The sequence below is a fragment of the Lepisosteus oculatus genome, chromosome 21 (assembly GCF_040954835.1).
Source record: "Lepisosteus oculatus isolate fLepOcu1 chromosome 21, fLepOcu1.hap2, whole genome shotgun sequence".
In the NCBI taxonomy this organism is placed as follows: Eukaryota; Metazoa; Chordata; class Actinopteri; order Semionotiformes; family Lepisosteidae; genus Lepisosteus; species Lepisosteus oculatus.
In genome coordinates this window covers 14550725-14573515 of record NC_090716.1, presented here as the reverse complement: position 1 = coordinate 14573515, position 22791 = coordinate 14550725, and positions in this window count along the sequence as shown.

The window sequence follows — 22791 nt, the reverse complement described above, 5'->3', positions numbered from 1 at the left end:
TGAACTTTGACCATTATATGTGAAAGAGGCATAATACATATATCCCTAATGCACTGTAGCTGTTGTTCTTAACTCCCACTACAGCCTAATAGGGTGTTTCTCCAAATACGATCATTTTTAATTCACTATCCCTGCTCAAAGACCAATTTAAAAGTGTGTGAGTTGGAATTTTTTGGGAAAAGCAATACATATACTACTAAAAATGACAGTTATTGATATGGATGTAATATGAAACATTAAAGTATTAAATGTGTATTAGTGAATAGAGCCCATATGTTATGTGAATATTAATCATATATTAAAGTGTAGAGAGCACTGTGTGCTGTATTAAATATTTTTTAGGGATCTGACACTTTCACTTTCTCAAGATGATCATAGTCTTCCCCAGGAGTAGCTTCATATTTTTCTCTCCATTTGTGGCAGTGGTAGTGTAACATGACTTAACAGTTACCAGTACAAAGTAGGTTTCATTCAGGTTTCATATTGTAATTAAACTTCTATCCCTCTGGTTAGAACAATTAAAGAGCGAGCAGCAGGGTTCTAAGAGCAGTTGTGCCAGGAGTGCTCCCTCTCTCCTCCAGATTCAGTCACCCACAAACATTCACAGGAGACAGCAGTGCCCTTTCTGCACCCTGCTGGGCGAGTTTACTACAAAGAGAGAGAGAGAGCAACACCAAAGGAAAAAAGACTGAGCTCACTTCAGGATGGACCACATGGCTGCACAAGCACAGGGACATTTAACTTAAAAAAAAAACCTTAATTAAATGATAGAACGTTAACACAATATGTATACATTTCTAAAGAGTTACTAAGAAAAGCATTCATATCCTATATTTAAAGATCTGAATTTAATTTACTTACAAATTTTAAGTTAAATGATAAGGAATCAGCGCTGATACTTGCTAGAATGAATAAACCATAAATAAACTAAGAAAGCTTACCAGGGTCAAATATGGTATACATAATTTAGCAAACACTTTGCCAGTGAATAATTTTAAAATATTGAAATACGCTGTTAAATGACAAATTATTGTAAGGGAAGTAAGAGTTCAGTCCACACTGACTTTTCTTAATCTTCAGATTATTATTTGCTGCCTTACAAACTGAACATAATATAGTAGAAGGTATTACCAATGCCCGCAGGAGTAGCACAAAAGGGGAAAAAAATGCACTGGCTGACTGTGCCATCTGCTTAAAATTCTAACAAAGTTAAAGGCAAGCAAAGCTGCAGTATTAAGAGTACGATTACAGTCTCATGTTTCTAGCAGTGGCCACCACCTGTCAAATTCCAATATAGGTTTTAATAAAAAATATATTCAATTTGCCTATGACCTGACAGATTGTCACCTGTCTGCACTGTCTAAATCAGACAGCTTTCAGACACCCTTTCCTTATGGGTTTCAGACAGCTGCGGTTGTTGTATCTTAGGTTGTCTGTAAATGCTGGGCCACCCTTGTATTCTGCTGCAACTTGTCATCTTAAGTTAACCTTCAGAGAGCAGCCAGGCAGGAGTGTTTGGCCTGGAGCCAACGTGGGTCACAGTTGTACATACAAATTATAGCCTGTGCTTTTTGTTTTGTTGCACAAACAAGCTCCTCCATCAATGTGACAGGTGCTCCTGTTACCTCGTTGTTGTGATCTATGGGTGGCATCCCATTCCTGCGCCTGTGCAGGAGGGAGTATGGGAGGTTGCCAGCTATTGCTCTTCACTCACATTGCCTCTCTGGATCTGCACAATACATTCTCTGTTGCCACCAACTGCCAACCAAATGTGGCACGGACTCCCTGCTTTCAGCATTGCAAATACCACTGACCAGGAAGCAAGGAGCAAAATTGTCAGAAATATAAAATTATGCATTGGTATTATGTCACTGAAAATATTGCAGAAATGTACCTGTATGTTTTTTTGCTCATATTCTTAAATGTTTTCAATCTTATAGGTAAAATGGGTTTATTGTCCACTGGACTAACTTTAAAGTTACTGCTTTCATGGAACTGACATTCTGTGCAGTGTCACATCTGAGAATGCAATCTAAACTGATGTCACTTGCTCCTGTAGAACTACAAAACCTAAAACTCTCCAAGCCCTGATGGAAGAATGTACTTGTAGACCGGCTTGATACTCCATATATTTCGCTGCTCAAATGTTGGCAGCATTTATGAAACAAATTTAAAATCTGTTGACTCACTTCTTTAGGTGAAATATAATCCTTAATTACCATAAAGATTTGGGAGCTTCAGTGTAGTTCATACATAATACAAGTCCTGCACTTTGTTTGCCTCCCTGCATTTCACACTAAACAATTAAAACCAAAACCTAAGTACTGTATTAGGTACAGAATCCATCAAGAGTGAATTGAAGCTTTTGGTTTTTTATCCATAGATCTTAGTTAGTGGTAGCTGTCAATTGTATATTCAGCCAGTGGGATCCACACTTACTGTCATATCCATGTCAAGCACTGGATAAAAGCTTTCTGTACCGTTCAGTGGACAGCTATAGTGCATGTAGTTAATGTAAATTTTCACTGTGAATTTTGTATTCAGGCCAACTAATCTCCTTCCCTGACCAGTGACTTTTCATCAGTGATTTTAGGATGCACTTTCTTACATGGGCCATTTTCTGAAGAAAATCACTCACACAGGACATTGATAAATGCATCCAAATCATTATTCACACCTCATAATGAAAATACTTTACTCATGTACCCTAGTAATGTGATGAAATACCATACCATGTGCTCTTCACACGATCAACTCTCATCCCTTTATAATGTTTTTTTATATAAAATCAATCCTCTTTTAATCACCCATACAGTACAGTACAGCAAACTAGACGGCCTGGACAGTAGTCATAAATGGGATTTGGAAAACAAAATTGCTTCTTCTAAAAATTAGATGAGAAATTGATTTAAGAATGTATAAAAGGTCATATCAACTGTTCCAGATAAAATTCCAGACACTCTCCATCATACAGTAGAATGTATACAGGGTGTGATTGGCACCAATGTATGTTACAAAAGCATTCTTGGCATTTTGTAACTAGTTCTTTGTATTATTGGTTCTTTCTGGCATATTCATACCTATGAGCTGAAGGCTGATCTTACTCAATCCTGATTCCCAAATTACTGTGAATTTTGATGTCTGATAACTTTTGTTAATGGGTCTTGCTACAGTCAAGGACTGGGGGAAGAACGATATCACTCCATCTCAAATTCAAATGCATTCCTTTATAGCAATTATCCTCATAGAAAGAATTGCAGGTAAACTTCATTGTGCAGAAACTGATTGCGGTATACATGATCATTACACTCTATACCTCATTTTCATAGCAAACAGAAAAGTCTGATTTAGACTGATACAGACATACAGTCCGTGTCAACTAAAAGAGCCATAGGGAACCAAAGCAAACTGTCGTTCACTTGCTTTCAAGTAGTCTTCAACAGCATGATCCAAGAAGCCAAAGAGCCCCAGTAAGGCCATCCTGATTTATATAGCACAGCCCTTATTGCATTGCAATTTCACACACATCAGGGTCCCAGGGCTACAAGGGCAATGGATTAGTAGACAAAGCATTAATCTAATGTGGCATTGCAGACCCTTAGAGGACTGGTGGTGCTGGATGCAGTCCAATCACATCCTTCATTGCCCCAGGCTCCTGAAATGGAGAGTTTCGATGCTGTTCACTTTCCAGCTGCCTATTGAGTTTGAATCTGTTACATTTTAACTAACACACCCGAATAAAGGAAATTCTGAAATTCAGAAATCGGAACTGGAGTAATCCCAATTACGTTTTTATCCAATTTGTTATGACTGGACTGCAAATTTGGAAACATACCACAAATTGAAAATTTAATATTGTAATATGCCAAGGTAGGTGACAATGGAGGTGTCTAAGAATCTCAATAAAGTCTATACTACCTGGCAGAGTAAACACTTCTTCCAGCTGCAAAGCGGGGGAGGGTGTTTGCGGAGATGTAGGGCATCCAGGGTCTATGACCAAAGCAATCATAAGTTGACCTTGGTTTACCTTAGTCAATTAAGTTCTGGGTAAATGATTAAGTGTCAATCAACACTCCAGAAAGACACAATCTAGAAGATCAGTTTAAGACAGAGGAAGAGGAAAAAAAAGGAGGTCAGACCACATAAGAGGAGACAGAACTTGAAGATGGACCTTGAAGCTTGTACCAGATGAGAGTCCCTTCTTCATGATCACCCAAAAACACCTGATTTGAGCTAGGTTTTGTAATCTTTCTATAGGGGCTTGCTATTCTGTAGCTTTAGGGAAACATCTTAAACGGTTAAGTCTGTTATTAATGATGTGATTTCCTTCTTAATCCACATCAATTACAGAAATAAAACAACCATGTGGACCTCAGAAATTATTTTTATGGTCTCTGGGTCTCCATTGTCATATTGTGTGTGATGTCTGATACTGTAGTCTTAAATGTGATGATCCTGGCCTATGGTTTCTGGTGACAGTTCTTTCTGATTTAAGTAATCTACATTTTCACATGATAGAACTACATATTTTCCTTGGTGGTTGCAGCTACTTTACAATTTAAATGTAAAGACAGGACAGTTGTAATTGATACAGAGATAAGGTCATGCACTGTATTCTGTTAGTACAGAGAGACAGATAATGGAGGTTTAGATAAATGGTTTTACTTTAATTAGTTTATTAAAATCTGAGGTGGAACAGAAACTCTTTGACAGTGTAGTGCTCATGGGGACTGAGTTTGTGCATTACTTTTGTGAAGCGGTTGGTTACTCAGAGCTCCTCTGGGCACACTAGCTCCTGCATGCTGTTCCAGTAGGAATAGCAGAATGGGAAGACACCACGTCAATGAAGGTGGAGCAGCTGTAGGCTGAATTCTAAATGAACAGTGCTGGGTTGAGGCACAGATAGAGCCATTTGGATACAATCACTGCTGGAACAAGGGAAAAGAAACAGGAAGGGGAAACAGACTGTTTGATTTGCCATGCTTATCCGGGAGCTCGTTCTCTGTAATATACTGTATGGAGCTGGTTATGTTAAAGCACTAGGCTGGACATCACTCTTCCCACTCGCTCCCAGGAGCTCTCTAATGCTGCCATTTTCTCTTGTCCTTTCAAACAATAGAAGGGTAATGGCTTCCCCAAGGCTTTCTATTCAGCCTTATTAGGCAGCTCACATCAGGCTCTGGCAATAAAACAATTAGCTCCATTCGTCAAGCTCACCTCTAGGAACAAGTCGGGGGATTTTCAAAAGGGACTACTGCTCTACCTCCTCCGGCACACTTTTCTGCTTGCTTCTATATCTTACCCCTTCACAGTCCACACTGCAGAACAGCTCTCTACCTAGTTTCGTATCCCTGTTCTCCAAGCTGCTGGACCAGTCCTTCCCCCATTGCCTTCCACTGTACAAACCCCTTTATTCAATCCAGTGATATTTACAAACAAACTCTAATCTACACTTCTATGCTCAAAGGCAACTTGCATAAAACACTTTAAGTGTTAAAAACCTTAGGTGTTTTTTTATTAATGAGGGTATTGACCTGAATGTGTTAAGCCCCTTTGTGTAACATCCTTAAACTAAAGAATCACTAAAGGGGAAAGTATGTTACTGCTGAGCTACAGTACTAAAATATTTCATCTTTGTTATGCAGTATACAACATTTCTAATCCCCATGTTTAATATAAAAAACAGCATTTCCCATGCTACCTAATCCTGAATGGCTCATAGGCACTCTCTATCCATCTTTCTGGAAATATTATTCAGTATGAAGTCTTATTTGCCAAAGAGATCTCACTGGAGGGGCCAGCCATGCTATCTCTGATTGAGAAGAGCAGAGCCATTTCCAACTGGAAAAGCAATGCTCATTCGGTTTCTTCCTTGCTTTTTTCCCTGAGCTCGGCCGTCGGTGCTCTAATTCAGTCAGAACACCAGCAGGGAGCTTTAATTCTCTAACCTGGCAAGTGCAATGTGGGTTTGAAATTATCTCAGCACATACCGATAACACTAATCAAATGATTTTTGAAGAGTTTTTTTTATTCCTTTCCCCTCAGTTTCAGTGTAGATGACCTGTCATGCCAGCTTTTAGAGAGGCACCAGTGCTGCTCCAGAGCACTTCAATGGAGCAGCTCCAAGGCTCTTTGATCACAGTCCAGTGAAATGAAATCCACTCTGTCCCATGATGCAAAGCCTTCTCACTTGGCTGACGATGATAACAACGCCCAGGCTGCAGGTTTCAGTTCATCCTCAGAGACTGAGAGGTGCTGGCAGAGTGAAGACAGTAGCATGGATTCCACATGGTCACATGAATTAGTCTTCTGAGATAAACTGAAGTGCAAGCAATTCCTAGGCCTCATGCTTTAAACTCTGTCTAGTTTCATGACACCATAAGAACAAAAAGGATTGAAAATAGGAACAGCCAATTTGGCCCATCTTGCTTATTGGGTAGTTTAGTAGCTACAATAAATTAATCTAAAACATCTTCCAGTTGCTTCTTCAAGGAAACTAGAGATTGGGACTCCATCACCTGGTCATGCATATTTTAGACGCCCACCAATCTTTGTGTAAAGATGTTTACTGTTTTCACCTGTTAGCATATTCCTTTTTAATTTTCCAGTTGTGATTGCAAGTTCTTGTTTCACTGTTTCACAGTCTGAAATAGAAATGAATACCCTGGGATTAAATCTCCTCAGACCAGGAATCATTCTTATTGCTCTTCTTTTAACACTAAGGCTATAATTAAATTTTTGTGCTAAGGTGACTAAAACCAAAATCTAGTCTGACAGAGATCTTATTATAGTGCATTTTAAAACTTGAGCACATCTTTTTCAAATAGTTCCTATTAAACATTGAACTCTTCTGCCTTATTCTAAAGAAACGGCAGATCATCTCACAACCCACAGGTTCATTCATGTCTAAGAGTTGTAACCTTCCCTTTAGTCTGTTTTGCTTCTGATTAAAGTAAGAAAGTCACTTCAGTTAATGTGATAGCACCTTTGTCACATCAATCGTTAGATACAGTATGTAAAAGTAGATGTCTTTATGAACTATTCCATATCCATATCATCATACATTCCTGTGACAGAGGAGCCTGTCACGAGGTGGAGATAGTACAGAAAATATAACATTCATACACCTTCCATTGAGCAGTTGCTAGATAAGTTCCTGAGGGTGCACATTCAGGGCTTGACTAGTAACTCCTATTACTTAATCAAATATACATTCACACACATTAACATACCTAATTTCATATACTTAAACACAGGTATGAGTGAGTACTGTGGTGTGAATGGAGAGCGCTCTCAAAAAGGATGTTACTCACGGTTTGTTTGGTGTCTGTACTTCCAGGGTGAGTCAACCTGTAGTGGCCTCAGAAGGCCAAACCTAACCCCACTTCTCAAGGGTTATTTAAGGAAATGGGAAAAACCATTTTGAATTAGAGAAATGGTTTGTTCCAGAGGGGGAGGGGCTTACAAGCTATTTAAGCTGGCTCCTCAGCCTAAGAGGTTTTTGGTTGTTGGTGGTTTTTTGGTTAAAAAATTTGAAATGTGGTTATTTAGATGACACCCCATCTATAAAATGTGGTTAAATAATCCATTAAATAATTCTCATGTATTTGCCTCACAATTCCATAAACAGCATCTTAGTAAAGCTACCGAATTGTAAACCAGGTAGACTGTTCTAGAACATGCTGAGCAAATCACTTTGAGTAGAAAATCATCCATAGACAAATCTCCATCTTGTATCCCCTTACCATTTTGCCACATTGAACATCCATTTTTCCATTTGTGAGAACAACCTAAATTCTCCAACTCGATGGAGATGCAAATACTGTACATGATAATGTTTCTTCGTGAAAATAAAGATAAATATCAGCATAGCACGGTCTCAATGGGTGTGTTACTGCTCAGAAACCTTTCAACCTTTTTATTTCCTCTCCTCAATAACTAGTGAATTTTTTTTCTGAACAATTAATTCTGAATAATTAAATACAAGTACTGTACAAGAACACGTTTCTATATGTACTGTCATATACGGGGCTATTTAAAATACATATACCTCTACAAACCTGAAATAAATACTACATAAGCAAATATTTTATTAATATGTTAATAATAACTTTACACCCACTGAGACCACATCTAACATGTATAGTCTGTTCTGAAAACATCAGCCATGACACTTCAGAGTCAATAAAGGAGAGATTTTTTTTAGGACAGAAAGACCTACTACAGAGGCAAAATCCAGAATGTTAATAAGATCCCACTTTATCTCTTTGAATGCCAATAACTATACTTGGTGAGTTTTCTATATCTAAAGGTCAGGGAGTCTGTTTTCTTTTCTGATTATTTTTTAATCAAAAAGCAATTGCAAAAGCATTGCTAAAATTAAGAGGCTTTATTCTGCTGAGTGATTGTTATGATTGAATCTATTTTTCAGGAATTCCTGTACTGTAGCTCTACATCACCCAAGTGTATTAGTTCACATCAGGACCTGACCTAAGACATACAGTTTCTTTAGCCAAAGGCACAATCTGAATAATTAAGATCTGTTGTTTCAAAGCAATTTCAATCGAAAATAGATGTTTAACTTTGTTCAAAAACATTTCTAAGCTCAATCAATAAATAAATACTATAATTATCTCCTACTATTTTGTAGAGTCTTACTTCACTTAGAAACCAAATATCCAGTGGAGCATAAAAAGAATAGAGTTCAAAAGCATGCACAATACAAGACTAAAAGCTCTGGAACTAAAAGCTAAATTGAAAATATTAATAATATTTGGCACAACTGAGGTTTATTTGTCACTCTGTCCATATACAGTATCTTTATTCTCATTTTCAGGAAATAAAATTATTTATACTGTGCATTTTCATGAGTTTTTCAGGCTAACAAAAAAGTCAAATCACTTTCATAACAAGTAATACGATCTGAGAGAACATTTCAGGCTAGTGAAATTACCTAGAGGAAGTTGTTTACCTACAGTACTTTTTACCTATTAATTACATTAGCTCATTAAGTCACTACAGGAGAGACAGAATCTCTCCTCTTGGGATTAGAGTCTTCAAAACTCTGACTTACAATTAACAGTCTGCTCACCTTTTTGAATGACTGCTAAATTGTATGGCAAATAATGAAAGATTTTTCCAGATGTTTTGTGTTTTCGTTCACAGTAGAGCCAGCCATACAATACATTGTTGCCTGGAACTCTTGTCTGTCAACATATTGTTCCAGGTCTGAAGCTCTGGAGGGGAACATTGTCTGAGACAGGAATAGAACCCGGATTGCTTCACTGCAGGCAAGCTTGTTACAGCATCACCCAAAGGGCTCTAGTGTCTGGCAAGCAGGTCATCAGCTGTTCTGTGGCACCTAGGAAACACAAGGCATGCACATTACATTAATATCTTGATTGTTATTAGCATGCGTAGTTGAACCTCTGAAAAGCTTTTAACTAATACATTTGGGGTCTGACCCAATGCTTACAAGTACAATATAGTCATATAGCGGTTGTTCCAACAATATACTAAGGAAGCAATGCAATGCAGTTTATTTTAAATGATTATTTATCTTATGTTAAATCTTTGTTTTAATTGCAGACAGAGGGGAACATTACAAAGACAAATGTATACATGTAGCTACAAACTGGAATTTGTAGCTGAATCAGAGAAACAGTGTTTATTATTATTATTATTATTATTATTATTATTATTATTATAGTTTAAGTAGGTAGCTGCGTCAGCAAGTATAGGCTGCAAAGGAACAAGTAAAAGATTTATTCCATGCTGGACAGAGAAGAAAGGAAACACAACGTTTCTTCCCACCCTAAGAAGGCTCCACAGCCGAAATGTTGTTTCCTTTCTTCTCTGTTCAGCATGAAATAAACCTTTTACCTGTTCCTTATTATTATTATTAATATTGTTATTATTTTAAAACAAAACATAAAATCTAACCACTGGGTGACAGATATCTCTCAGCAAAGTATAAAGCCCTTCAGAGCCCTCACAGAGCTCTGCGTTTGTCTTCCCACAAATGTCTGCAGATTCCTAAAGAATGCTGATAGCATAAAAGTGACACTTCTGTCATGTTCCAAAGACATACAGATTGATTGTGAATGGCATTTCTGACAAAGAGCTATGGACATTCCCATGTTTACATCATTCTGTTCTAATGTCTGAGGAGGAAGGTGAGTCCTGTTGAGCCATAACTCTTGCTTTGTCATTGGCAGATACTCTCTGCGTCTTTTTATTAGGAGACTAAATGTGACTTGTTGATCAGATTTGTAGAGAGAAAAGCAAGCAGCTCAACCTAGTTCCAAATAGAGGAGACCCTACTAAGATTATGATAATAATAATGTTTGTTTAAATTTAATAATTCTAAAAGTAAGGTATGTTACAGCAAATGTAAGCACAGATGCTGAAGAAATGCACCAGTTTTCATGAGAGAAAAGCTTATTAATTTACCAGTCACTTTTTTACTGAGGACAATATATAATCCATATGGTCCATCCAAGAAAGTAGTATTTGTTGCAAGAAATTTGAATCAATAGAAGATATTCATTACTTCTTAACTTAACTCAATTTAAAGTACAGTAATTAACCATTGAATAGCCCCATGCACAGCATTTGTTGGACTACAGTCTATCAGAACATTCTAGACTTGCCACTATGTACTGTAGTGCCCCTGTGAGGGTGCACCTTCTGGAGGAAGACAGTCCTTCTGGCAAAGAGTCTAAACTTCTACCCTACTTGTTTGTATTACAGACACTACTAAACAAATAAGAAGGAGAAGAAGAAGTTATGGTTAGGTTCTCTGCTTTATCTTAGTTAAATAAGTTCTGGGTAAATGATTAAATGTGATGAAAAAGGCAGCATATCTCTCTTGTTGGCCTGTGTAGGTGTTATATACAGTACAGTAGGATTTCAATACATGGTAGCAAGCTGTGTTTTTTCTGGTGCGTCTGGACATAGATCTCTGGGTCACTTTATTTGTAAATAGGGTAACTTGTAGGGTAATGTTATATGTTTACTGTATGTTGTGTGCTGCCTGGTACATGTAATGTCATTATTAAATGTTAAATATTTAGCACAGTGTGCCTAATTTATTACTCTTTTCACCAAAGCTGTGCCAGGCAGCAAAGAACTGAGGTGCCTATTATAATACCAATCACTCTGACATATTCTTATATTATTAATATTAACAAAGGGACATGATCATAAACAAAAATTAAATGCAAGGTGAAAGAGAATGCATTTTAAAACTCTTGATTATGTTTCTTTTACTTTGAAATCATTGCATTGTGATTGAGATGTACAGCAAAAATGCAACTTCTCAGTGAGAAAAATATCAACAGAACAATGGTCAAAACAAATTGATTAGCCTTGATTTTTGTATTGTGTTCACCTACAGGGAAATTAAAATTGTATCCATCTTCAAGGCAGGTGAACAGATAAATCAATTGTTAGTAAATTGAAAGGACAATGAAAACTCTTTCACTCAGGGAAAGTGAATTCTTTAAATCAGCTGCCCTTTCTCTAGGTAAGTCTAGGTAAAGAATTAAAATTCCTAGCAGAAATCACATTAATATTAAAAGGTTAAAACTGCAGCTCCACACACAAAGGTGAATTTATTTTTTCAGTTTTATACTCAATTGGCTATACTGTCACTATAACCTGTTCCACACAGGGAGAATGTATTGTACAGGGAGCACCTGTGGGTGTGCACTTCTGACCAATTCTTTCATGAGGTCAGGCAATGACTGGAGGAGTGATGAATCTCTCATTGCATTATGCATCACTGTAAGCTTGTAGAACCGGCTTGGTCCTGCTGCTTGATGGGACTAGCAGAAGATTTGAAATTGTGTGGAAGAACCCACTTGCAGGGCAAAAGACAGATGGAACCCGCTGGCACTGTAGGCAGTTAGGGGAACGTCTTTAATTAATATTGTTATAAGATAACAAAATAAAGGATTCTTCCCTTTTTTTTCTTTTTTTTTTCTTATATACAGGAAACATCCTGGAGTAACATGTTGGCATGCAGCTACAGTATATGATCTCTAGCAGGACATTTATATTATATTTATAAAATAGACTATATAATATCAACAGTACTCAAATTTCCAGTGTCAGTAAATTGGTCATTTACCTTAGCAGGTTAAATGTCCTGAGTTTTGTGTTCTGTGCATTCAGAAGGGTGCTTTACCTGCAGGAGCTACGCAGAGGCTACATTCAAATTTTTTGCAGAGAAATTTCACATAAGTTTATACTAAATTGTATGTATGATGAAATGAAAAAGGCATCTAATTAGAACAAATGTCTTAAAGCCATAAATGAAATTACTGATCCGAAATTAGACACTAGGTTTTTCTGAATGCTCCTTACATGCCTCTTCTGTTCATGCACACCAACTAAAAATGTACAATTAGTGTAAAATTGAATTTAAATTAAGATGGAGGCATATAAATGTTCAACAACTTAAAACTGTGATAATTGCAAAATACTCTGAGCTGTTTGATCTGTATGCATATCTATATAAATGTGTGAAAATATTCACAGATGTGTTTTTTTTATACATTTTTTTATGGTTGCAGATGGAAAAAAAAACTTCGAAAACAGTTTTCAATCATGTACTCGATTTTGTAACTGAAGGGCAGTACAATGTATGGGGGGAAACACCAACGGGATGTGATAAATTGAGAGACACCCCCTTCTGAATACATTGTCTGTGGTCAAACAGTTGGTTTCTAAATAAGAGCTACAGTAAATCTTAAAAAATATATTGATTACCACAAGGACGAGGAGAAGGTTTGTTGACAAGTAGATTAGATTACCTGGTATTCAGATGGGGCATTGATTTTCAGAAAGAATGTGTCATCTGAGTCACCCAACATTAAATTGTTTCAAAATTTGACTTATTCCAAACTTACTGATAGAGTAAATCTCTCCGTGATAGAGCAGCAACAACAAAGAATGTGCTTGTAAATACAGCAATGATGAGGAGATGATGGGAGGATGAGATGGTAGGATAAAAGTGGAAAGAGGCACAGCACAATCTGTATCTGATTCTGGAACCAGTAACAGGCTGAATGATCTGATGGTATGTGTGCAAGGGATGCTGGGTATATATACCCTAAAGGCCTTTATTTATACCCCAGTGACCCAGCGATTGCCAGGAGTGGGGACCTGCTTTCCTCCCCAACTTCAGTTTTAAACTCCAATTTGCAGAACTGTCATGTTGAATGAAATGTAGCAAAGCTTAATGGGTTGCCTGCTACATGTAGCATGGTGTGCGTCTTGCCTGAGGGACCTGTATAATTTATTTTTATTTTTCCACTAAGCACAGTTCTCACTGCAATCAAAGAGCTCCACTCTCTCCCATACAACACAAGAAATTCATGTTGATAAAGGGCTTAAAAAGATTACAGTAAAAGGTCATTCAATTTTGAATTTCTTACAGTACCATTCTTATGGCTTTGGCAACTTAAATTAAGTCATAAAAATAAATTAAATGTTATGGTTCAAAGCATGTTGTCATGAAAATACCATAAGCAGGCCTCATGTAGGTATAAGTAATAGGTTTATTCCATGCTGAAAAGAGAAGAGAGAAAACAAGATTTTCATCTGTGAAGCCTTCTTCAGGTGTCTGAAGGCTTCACAGCTAAAACATTGTTTTTTCTGTCTTCTCTTTTCAGCAGTAATAAACCTATTACTTGTTCCTTTGCAGACTACGTGTGCTGACGCAGCTACCCAGCTGAACTACGCATGTAGGTATACTGTGTATCACCATGTTACATTTCTTACTTGCTGCATAACTCCTTTCCTTGACTTTGTTGGAAAACGCATGCAGTTTTTCCTACTGTGCGGATGATGTCTCTTGCATGAGAATCTCACTGAATCTTAGACGTCTCTGCCAATAAGCACTCAAACTCTAAGATTGGTACTGAAAATGGCCACCTCTCTGCATAACAGCTCTGCAAAACTCTAATTAATTGTCTAAATTATGTGGAGAATATATAAATGCTTTAGGGTCACATGGGGAGAATATATAAAAATATAATAAATTCTGTTAACTGTGGAGGGGAATCTTTTGTCAAACTGTTTTGTAACAATGTGAATAGACAAGATGGCATGTTCAGCTTATTGAATCTCTTCATCATTCTTAGGTTTACCCGAATATATTCAGCAAATCACAGCTCCTGTCATGCTATCATGCTTCATTTATATGCTGTGTTGTGCTCAATATCACTTTGCAGCGGTGATTTATGGTACTCATTTATATAATCCATTTATATAATACACTTTGTTGTGTGCTTTTACGCATGCAAAACTGAATGTTTCTGGTTTTCAAAGTCACATTTAATTGAATTTTAATTTTAATGTCTGCTTTACAAAACAAGCATTCAGTTGCATCCCCACTTCTTTCTGTAGTTATTTAACTTTTCTGCCATCTACTCTGCAGTCTTTCATTTCTAACTCCTAAACCTCACGAGATCCTAGATTAAAATGCACAACATTACATTTTGAGACATCAGATTGCAGATTAGAGCAGCAGATTGGTGCAATCATGAAACTTTGAGGCTGCCAACTGCCTGAAGTATAAACTAGACAGAAGCTGGCAACTTGCAAGTGAATGCAATAGACTAAAGATCTAAGCTTAAAAACCTGGTACTCTGTGACCATGGAAAAGAAAAAATACAGGCCATTTTCTTTAATAATTGTATGGATTATTATGAATATACAGTACAGTAATTTTTGTAATCATCACCCATTTTTATCCACGGATGTTTGAAGGTCCCCACAAGGTAATAAGGATTACATAATGGTACACTGTTAGAAATCCTAATACTGCAGTTACAGGCAGATACAGCCTTGAGCAGTCCTGACTCACCTCACATACTGTCAACTTTTTAAATAGTCACTTATGAGACTTACATCAATACATCAATTTTCTGATTGCTTTTTCAAAATATTGTCAAGGGGCAGATGAGGCAATTTATGTCACTGCATATAAGCTGTAACCTAGTTCTTTTTTCTCTGGTTGACCACTGGCTACTAACCTCTTTATTTAAACTGGAACCCTAAACATTTTCATTAGTTAACTCACTGTCTCTTTTACTCTCTCCAACAAAATTGGCAAAATGACTTCTCTAACCACATGACTGAAAGAAGTTGGAGTCAGGAATTAAACTTGTCTCAAAGATGCAAGGTTGAGAGAATGAGTTAGTAAAGAATTATGCCCAAGACATTCTTTCTTAAAAGGAGAATTCTTGTATTCATTAAACTACTGTTATTTTGTGTCAACATCCAGAATATTCAAGCATAGTCTGAACAAGGATATAGCCAGAATGAACCGAGTTCCCTCTTTGTTTTACTTTTCGGCCAGAAGCCAGGAGGACAAACTGCACAGAAGACTCATGTTTTCAAGTTGCTTACTTTGGCAGAGCTGCCTTTGGCCAACTGCTATGCAACGCCAGGCAAAAGCTAATTTTTTTTCTCCTCTGTCTGCACCTGGACCCTCCCAGCACAGATCTGCAGATCTCAAACCAATCTCACCAGCGTTTAAGTTTAACTCATTAAGGATGTGTGGCCAATGGATTTTTGAGTATAAAGTTATTCATTCACATTATAATTCTTGAGAGTTTAACTATTATTTCCAACACTTTTGATGTTTGGTTAACAATAGTAAATTTACATTTACTTGTATCTGAGAATAAATGTAATTTAAAATATGTGACTGATAGAACCTACAAGCTAAACTGCAACAAGATAAAGATGTAACTCTGTTCCTTGTAATACCTGTGTGAAGATATTTGATTAACAGCAGATCATTTCACAGATATTGATTCAAACAGGGTTGATTGATTCCTAAAAATTAAGTACTCTTGCAATTTACCGTTACAATTACAGCAGATTAAAACCCCCATCACCTAAATGAGTAACAACTAGAACAATATGATGTTAGTTATCTGTCATTAATAATAATGACAACCTATGATTCACTTACCTACAGTAAGTTCTGATTGAGGGCTGCTGTCTGACTGTGAAGTCCATTTCTTAGAACCACTGTATTCCATAAACAAAACATGACAGTTCAATTTGATCCCAAGTTTGATTTTTTACCTGGAGGGTGGGTCAGTCTGTGTCTTTTATAAAGAATAAAGGTTCAGTCTTTAGTGTGCTATCATTAATAAACTGATCATGTTTTTTTGTCATAAGTATCATAAACATGTCACTCCCATGTGCTTAGCACATATTCTACAAGTGCTCTTTAAGTTACCTTTTTGAATTACTTTTTGAGAAGTGTAGTGTGAATCTGTGCTAAGTGTTTTTTCTGCTTGTTCCTCTGTGTATGGTGCTACAGTTGTACATGGATGTTTAGTTTTAGTTTTAGAAAGAAAAAACCCTCTGACTTATTAAAACCATCTCAGGTCTATAATTTTTAATGCTCCTAACAGAACTTGACAATTTCTGGAAGCTTTTTAGGGCTGGGTCTGGGTCTATTACCCAGTTATTGCAACCATTCCAATGCATTCTGCCTCTGTGGTGTTATTTTAATGAGTACAGTACCTCAATTATGCAGGTTAATTGCATTCCCATTACTCTTGCTAAGCAGAATTATGTAAGCATGGGTGAACTTGCTACTGTAAGAAAAAATACTTGGGTTGGTGAACAAATATGTATTTTTTCTTTACAAATGTACAGTTTGTAAGTTCCAGTAAAACAATGTATTTATTTGCAAACACAGTGATTAAGATTAAGATGGTTAAGATTTAATGGTTTAACATATTGTATTTAGACATACTGTATTTGACCTTCACCAGGTACTAGTAGTAGATAAAACGAACCTCATTTGATAAATAACACAGTAATTCTACTTTGCCATTATTTGTTTAAAAATTAGCCAGCTTTCAATAACTTTGTGGTATATGTTCTAAGAAATCTCATTTGATTGTACAGCATCTATTGGAGAAAGTTCCCTAACCTGTATTGGTTTCAGGGAATATATCAGAGCATTAAAACTCTCTATGCCAGTAGTTTCCATTTACACCTCACTGATTTTACTGGGTGGCATGGTGGTGCAGATGTTAGCATTCCTGCCTCATAGAACTGGAGCCCTGGTTTCAATTCCAAGCCTGGGGTGCATAGAGTTGGTATATTCTCCTTGTGTGCTTTTGTGTTTCCTCTGAGTGCTCTAGTTTCCTCCCACACCCTAAAAACATACTGGTAAATTAACTGAGTACTGGGAAAATTGGCCTTGGTGTGAATATGTGTCTGTCTTAGTGTGTCCAGCGATGGACTGGCATCCCATATTGAATAAAGTGATCAGCAAAAGATGGATGTATGATGTGACTAACCTTTTCATCTGCATCCTTCAGAGGAAATCCAGAACTCTTATTCCAGAAAGAAGAAGGAAATCATCTCAGTCTATGATAACACATTTCATCAGCTCATAATGACTTATTTCTTTTAATCCAGTACAGGTGTTTACAGATTTAATCTTTTTTATCTCATCCTAGAGTTCATCTTTCAGATTTCCATTTATTTGTGGATCCATTCTCCCCTTCTGCATCCATTTTCACATGGTATTACATTTGTTCTCCACACTTATCATTTTGCTTCATATTTCTTGTCCCTTCTTTCTCCTTGACATCTGAAGAGCCTCCGCAGTCAAAACATGTTTTTTTTTCACTGTCATTTTCAACTTGGAATCAACCTCTAGGTGTTTTATTTATTTCTTGGATATAAATAAAACACTTACAAAAATTCTGGATTGTTTTGTACAATCCCATACTGTATGTGCACACCTCACTTATACTTGTTGCCCTCTGTGGCAAGCTACAGCAAATAAAGAGGTGATCCAAGAATGGTGCCTATTGAAGTCACTTCTAATGAAGAAGCACAGCAATAAACTAACTGCAGCATCCCCTAATCCAAGCAGAAAAAAAACTTCCCGTAGAGAAAATAGATTTTCTTCAGTAACTGACAGCAGCTGATCCAAAGAAAGGTAGACTTCTTTGTAGTAAATGTTTCTCTGTGAAGATAATTATATCTCAAGGGAGAAGTGGTGGGCAGAGTGCTTCTCAAAGGGGATAACAAGTGCCGGTTAGGTCCCACGAGACAGTCTGTCAGGCAAATTCTTTGAAACCAGTGGAAAACTACAAGAGACATTGCAGTCACAAGAAAAGAATACAGCTGTGCTGCAGGAGGGGACTGACTGAGAGCAAGAGAGCTTCATTTGCAAGATGTGCAGAAGAAAGAGTGCGTGTTTCCTGTGAGTTTTTTTTGAGGGGTAAAATTTTCAATTAAGTGTTTGCAATCATTGAGTAGTGACTTGTAGAGGACAGGGAAAATGACAGGGTTGACTTTAGGATGGATGATACTGGATTTGGTCAGAAGTGAAAAAAGTTTGAAAATTGTCAAGTGTATTAAAATCAAGATGTATTATAAAAAGCAGAATAGGACGTGTAATGGTTTATTTAGTTTTACAGTATATTGGACTTTATGTCATTATCTTTGAGACAAAATACTTAAAGTATTTTGGTAACAGACACACAAATTGTAATTGTAAACTACTCTGAGATGCATATAACAATTCTCCATGCAATAAAAAGCTCCATTCATTTAAATTCATGCTAGAAAAGGGTATGAACCAGTGCATTGAAGCCCCATTTTACCCTAAATTATTTCAGGGTGATATTTTGTAAAATAAATAACATTAATTGAAAAGTATTGCTACAACAGACATGCAAATCACTTGCTCATTTGTGGATGTGTGTTGACTTAAAGACCTTATTGTATTCATTAAAGGCTGAAAAACAAAGCATGACATTTTAACATAGAAACCCAAATAAACTTTCACTTTAGTTTTTCCCTTCGTAATTAACAAAATCTACAACAGTCTCCATTTTTTTGGTTGGAATGAAAATATACTATTTATACATATCTATATATATATATAAAATTATCTTTGATGATGCCTTGGATTTTAAAAAGAATGCTTTCAATACAACAGGTCTATCAGCTACTTACAACAATAGTAAATACACTATGACTCAACTTTATTGGCTGCAATTTCTTGCTATTGAATTTTCCCTTGTGCATGTCCCACTGCTAAGATTCTATGTTATTCATTGTTGATTTATATTTGCCAAGTGAGTTCATTATTTCAAAAAAAGAAAAGCTAAATTATCTCTGAAAGAAGCATTCTGACTGAGCTAAACACCACAGTGCCACACAAATACAGTTAGCATGTTATCTCATCTTTTATATTTTTATATTTGGAAACTTTTTTCAAACACAGATGTAAATGGAGTATTATGTTGAACATAATTGCCAACAATGAGCTCAGTAGAATGTTACTTAGTGTGCAATTGAACTAGAGGCTCTCTTTTGCACCCATGAGAGGATCAACCACCAGAATTGCCCTTTCACATATAGAGATTACAAATTCACCCAAAAGTTCATCCGGTTGGCTGCACCTTTTTTCCAGAAGGCCATCCAAGAAATATTGTCAGCTGGTTGCCAGGTGGTTGGTGTTTTCAGTCAGGGAGATGAGGAGACTGAGGTGATCCCAGGAAAGTCACTGCAGAAACACCAGCTGGAAGACCTCATTATATCAAGAGTGATACACTACAGAGAGGATAAAGGAGCACCAAACCACCAAACCATTAGGTAAGGCTCTTTCTGATGCAATGGAAACAGCTATACATCAGGGGAGTCCTGTTTTGACAAGCCCAGGGTGCAGAGGGAAAAGAGGTACTTATTAAAGAGATGTTTGTGCACACCAGTATGTGGGAGGTGATCTTGTGAGTGGTATGAGAGCTGTGAACGATGCTGCCTTTGCAAGGTGCTGACACCAGTTGTCTGGGCATTGCTAGTCTCTGTCCATACAATCATCCCACTGCAGTTAGTGTGCCTTGACTTCCTGTCTAAGGAGTGGAGCAAGGATGGGCACATCCAAGTCATTACTAATCACTTCACCAGGTATTCCCAAGCCTATCCCACAAAGGTCCAAACAGCAAACCAGAAGGTAGACAGGAAGAGACCTTGAATCATACACTAAGCATGAGTCAACACATGTAGCACTAGGTGATCCAACAGCCTGTGAAAGGAGAGGATATTAGTAATTTTAAGGAGTTAGGAGTCAGTTACTGTACCACACATTGAGAGGAGCTAAATACTAATCATTATTAGAATGCTGCTGTTACAGGCTGAGCACCGAACAGATCAGGTGTCCAGGTGTGTTGACTGTAACACGCTTTATTTTGTAAACTTAAAATAGGTTTCAAGTTCTGAGATAAACATGTGGTTCTCTGTATCAAAATAAAAAGAAAATAAAGAATCTTCAGCTGCTGTGAAGATTCACCAGTGGCTGTCATTTTATCTTGTCATCTGCTGTGTATGACAGCCTGTTCTTTGCTGATTGTCCCATGGCTCTCTCAGTGCACAGTTTTGGATCTCAAGCATGTACACGATGCTCTCCAGAGCTCCTGGGTGTGCTGTATTCACTGCCTCATCGGCGTCCTCACACACTTACTAATATCAAACATTTTAATAGAACGGAGCTCAGCTGTCATCTAAACAGTGAATGTAATGATGAACAACTGACTCCTCTTAAGCAGATACTCATGCTGACTGCCTGCTTATTCCTGGTAGGGGTCAGGGCAACTCATAGGCTATCCTGGAAGCCATTGGACGCAGTGACATTTTACAGATACCAATTAAATTCACCACCATGTTTTTTTAAAAGTAGAAGAGAACTAATGAACCTGAAACAAATGTGGAAACTCCACACAGAATAGACATAAAGCAAACCCAAGACCTGTAAGACAGCAATACTGTAACACTTAATGCTGCCTCAATAAATCAAATACCAGAAATACACAGGAGTACCAGTAATATTTCTAAATGTAGAAATATTAAAACGATAATATATAAAAGGTTAAGCAAAAACATTGAAATTTCACTCTTCCACTTTACCTTAACAGTAATGGAATAACAAGATCCTGAATGCACAAGCAACACAGGAAATTATGTGTATTATGTTCCATAAAAATTATCTTCAATCACTTTCCTGCAAACTGAAAACAGTTGGCAGGAAAGAATAGGACCACTGCCTTCATCTACTGGAAGCAGTTAATGCCCTGGGACATTGACAGCTTTTGCAGGACCTGGCCTAGGATACTCAGCATATTGATTTAGATTCTACCTTCCTTTAATTGATCAAATTAGCAAAATACTGAATGCAGACTATGCTTCAAATATGCATGGTGTATATTAGAAGTATTTAAACTATGAAAAAATCAAAGGTATATCAACAAAGACAACAAACAGTACATAAACAGTAAATAAACAGAGAAACTTTAATCTTTCCTTTTAACCAGTCAGACAGCTGAACAGAAATCTTCTAGGCTCACTATGCATTGTATGATGCTTTGCACATGAGACACCAATCACAACATTTATATTAAACAAATCCATATATTAAATACATGAAAATATATTAAATATAATACAATTGCTGTCTATGGATTACTCAAGGATTTCTGTATTTTATTAATTCCATTTACATGTAACAGAACATCACTCTATTTCATCAGTTAATAATTTATCCATAGCAGTAAATCTGATCATGTTCCTCCAGTAAATATACACATATATTACTTCTCTGACTCACTGTTTAAATGCTGTTCATCTTCTATGTTTTTAAACAATACTGTGTAGTTAAAGAAACTCCTGTTGTACTGCATAAAACCACAAGTCTATACAACACTATGTATTTCATTAGATTGTCATTAGAATGCTACCTGAAATTCAATTATACTACATTCATTATTAAATTATACTGCATTCAATTAGATTTGCCCATGAATGTATAAAACACCATTAAATTTAATAAAGTTTTATTAACTGTAAGATGCCTTAAATAAATGCTACTCTAAATATTTTAATTAGCACCTTTCATGATATCAAAAAACCTTTCCAGAATTTACAAGGTAGACAATATTAGCAAAATATAGCATCAGTTTAAGAACACTGGATTCAAATTTAATTTAAGAAAAAATAACCAATTTGTACAGAAGGTGCAGAATATGCCTTCTGAATAATAAGAAAACATTTATTGAGTTCTTAAGATGGATGTTATCCCATCAGCAATTTTGCTCCGGATCACAGGAATTATAAATGGCTTAAAATCCTCATAACCCTTTAAAAAAACATTTGGATATAATTAAGCAAATACAAATACAAACACAAACACATTTCAAAAGAGTGTGAATGGAAGATTGCTAAATTTGTTTGATAGGCTAGCATTTGTTAAAAGGATATTCAAAAAGATACACAGCTTGCCAGAAAGTGACCTGGCATGGTTAATCATTAATCATTACAGTTTGGAGGATGCCTCAGGGTAATTATCTGTCCTGTGAAGTATTTCCACCTTGCAGCTTGATCTTGTCAGTTCTCAGAAGCTAAGCGAAGCTGGGACTCATCAGTACTGGGTTGGTTCCTTTAAGAAAATCTAGGCTGTTGCTGAAAGTGGTGTTGAAGGTTGCCATATTACTTCTGGACCACAATTTAGAAATCAATGCTTCAGTGTGGTGAATGGGGGTACTGTTGAGTGTTAAGTTTACTGTTTAACTGTTAAGTTTCTAGGTATTTACACTGTATATAAACATACAACATGTACTGTATATAGTACATCCATTAATTTTCAATTCTGCCTTGCACCCGTTGCTTGTTGGGATTGTCTCCAACTTTTGGAAACCCTTATTTGTGTTCAAATAAGTGATATTACCCTTTCAGTAG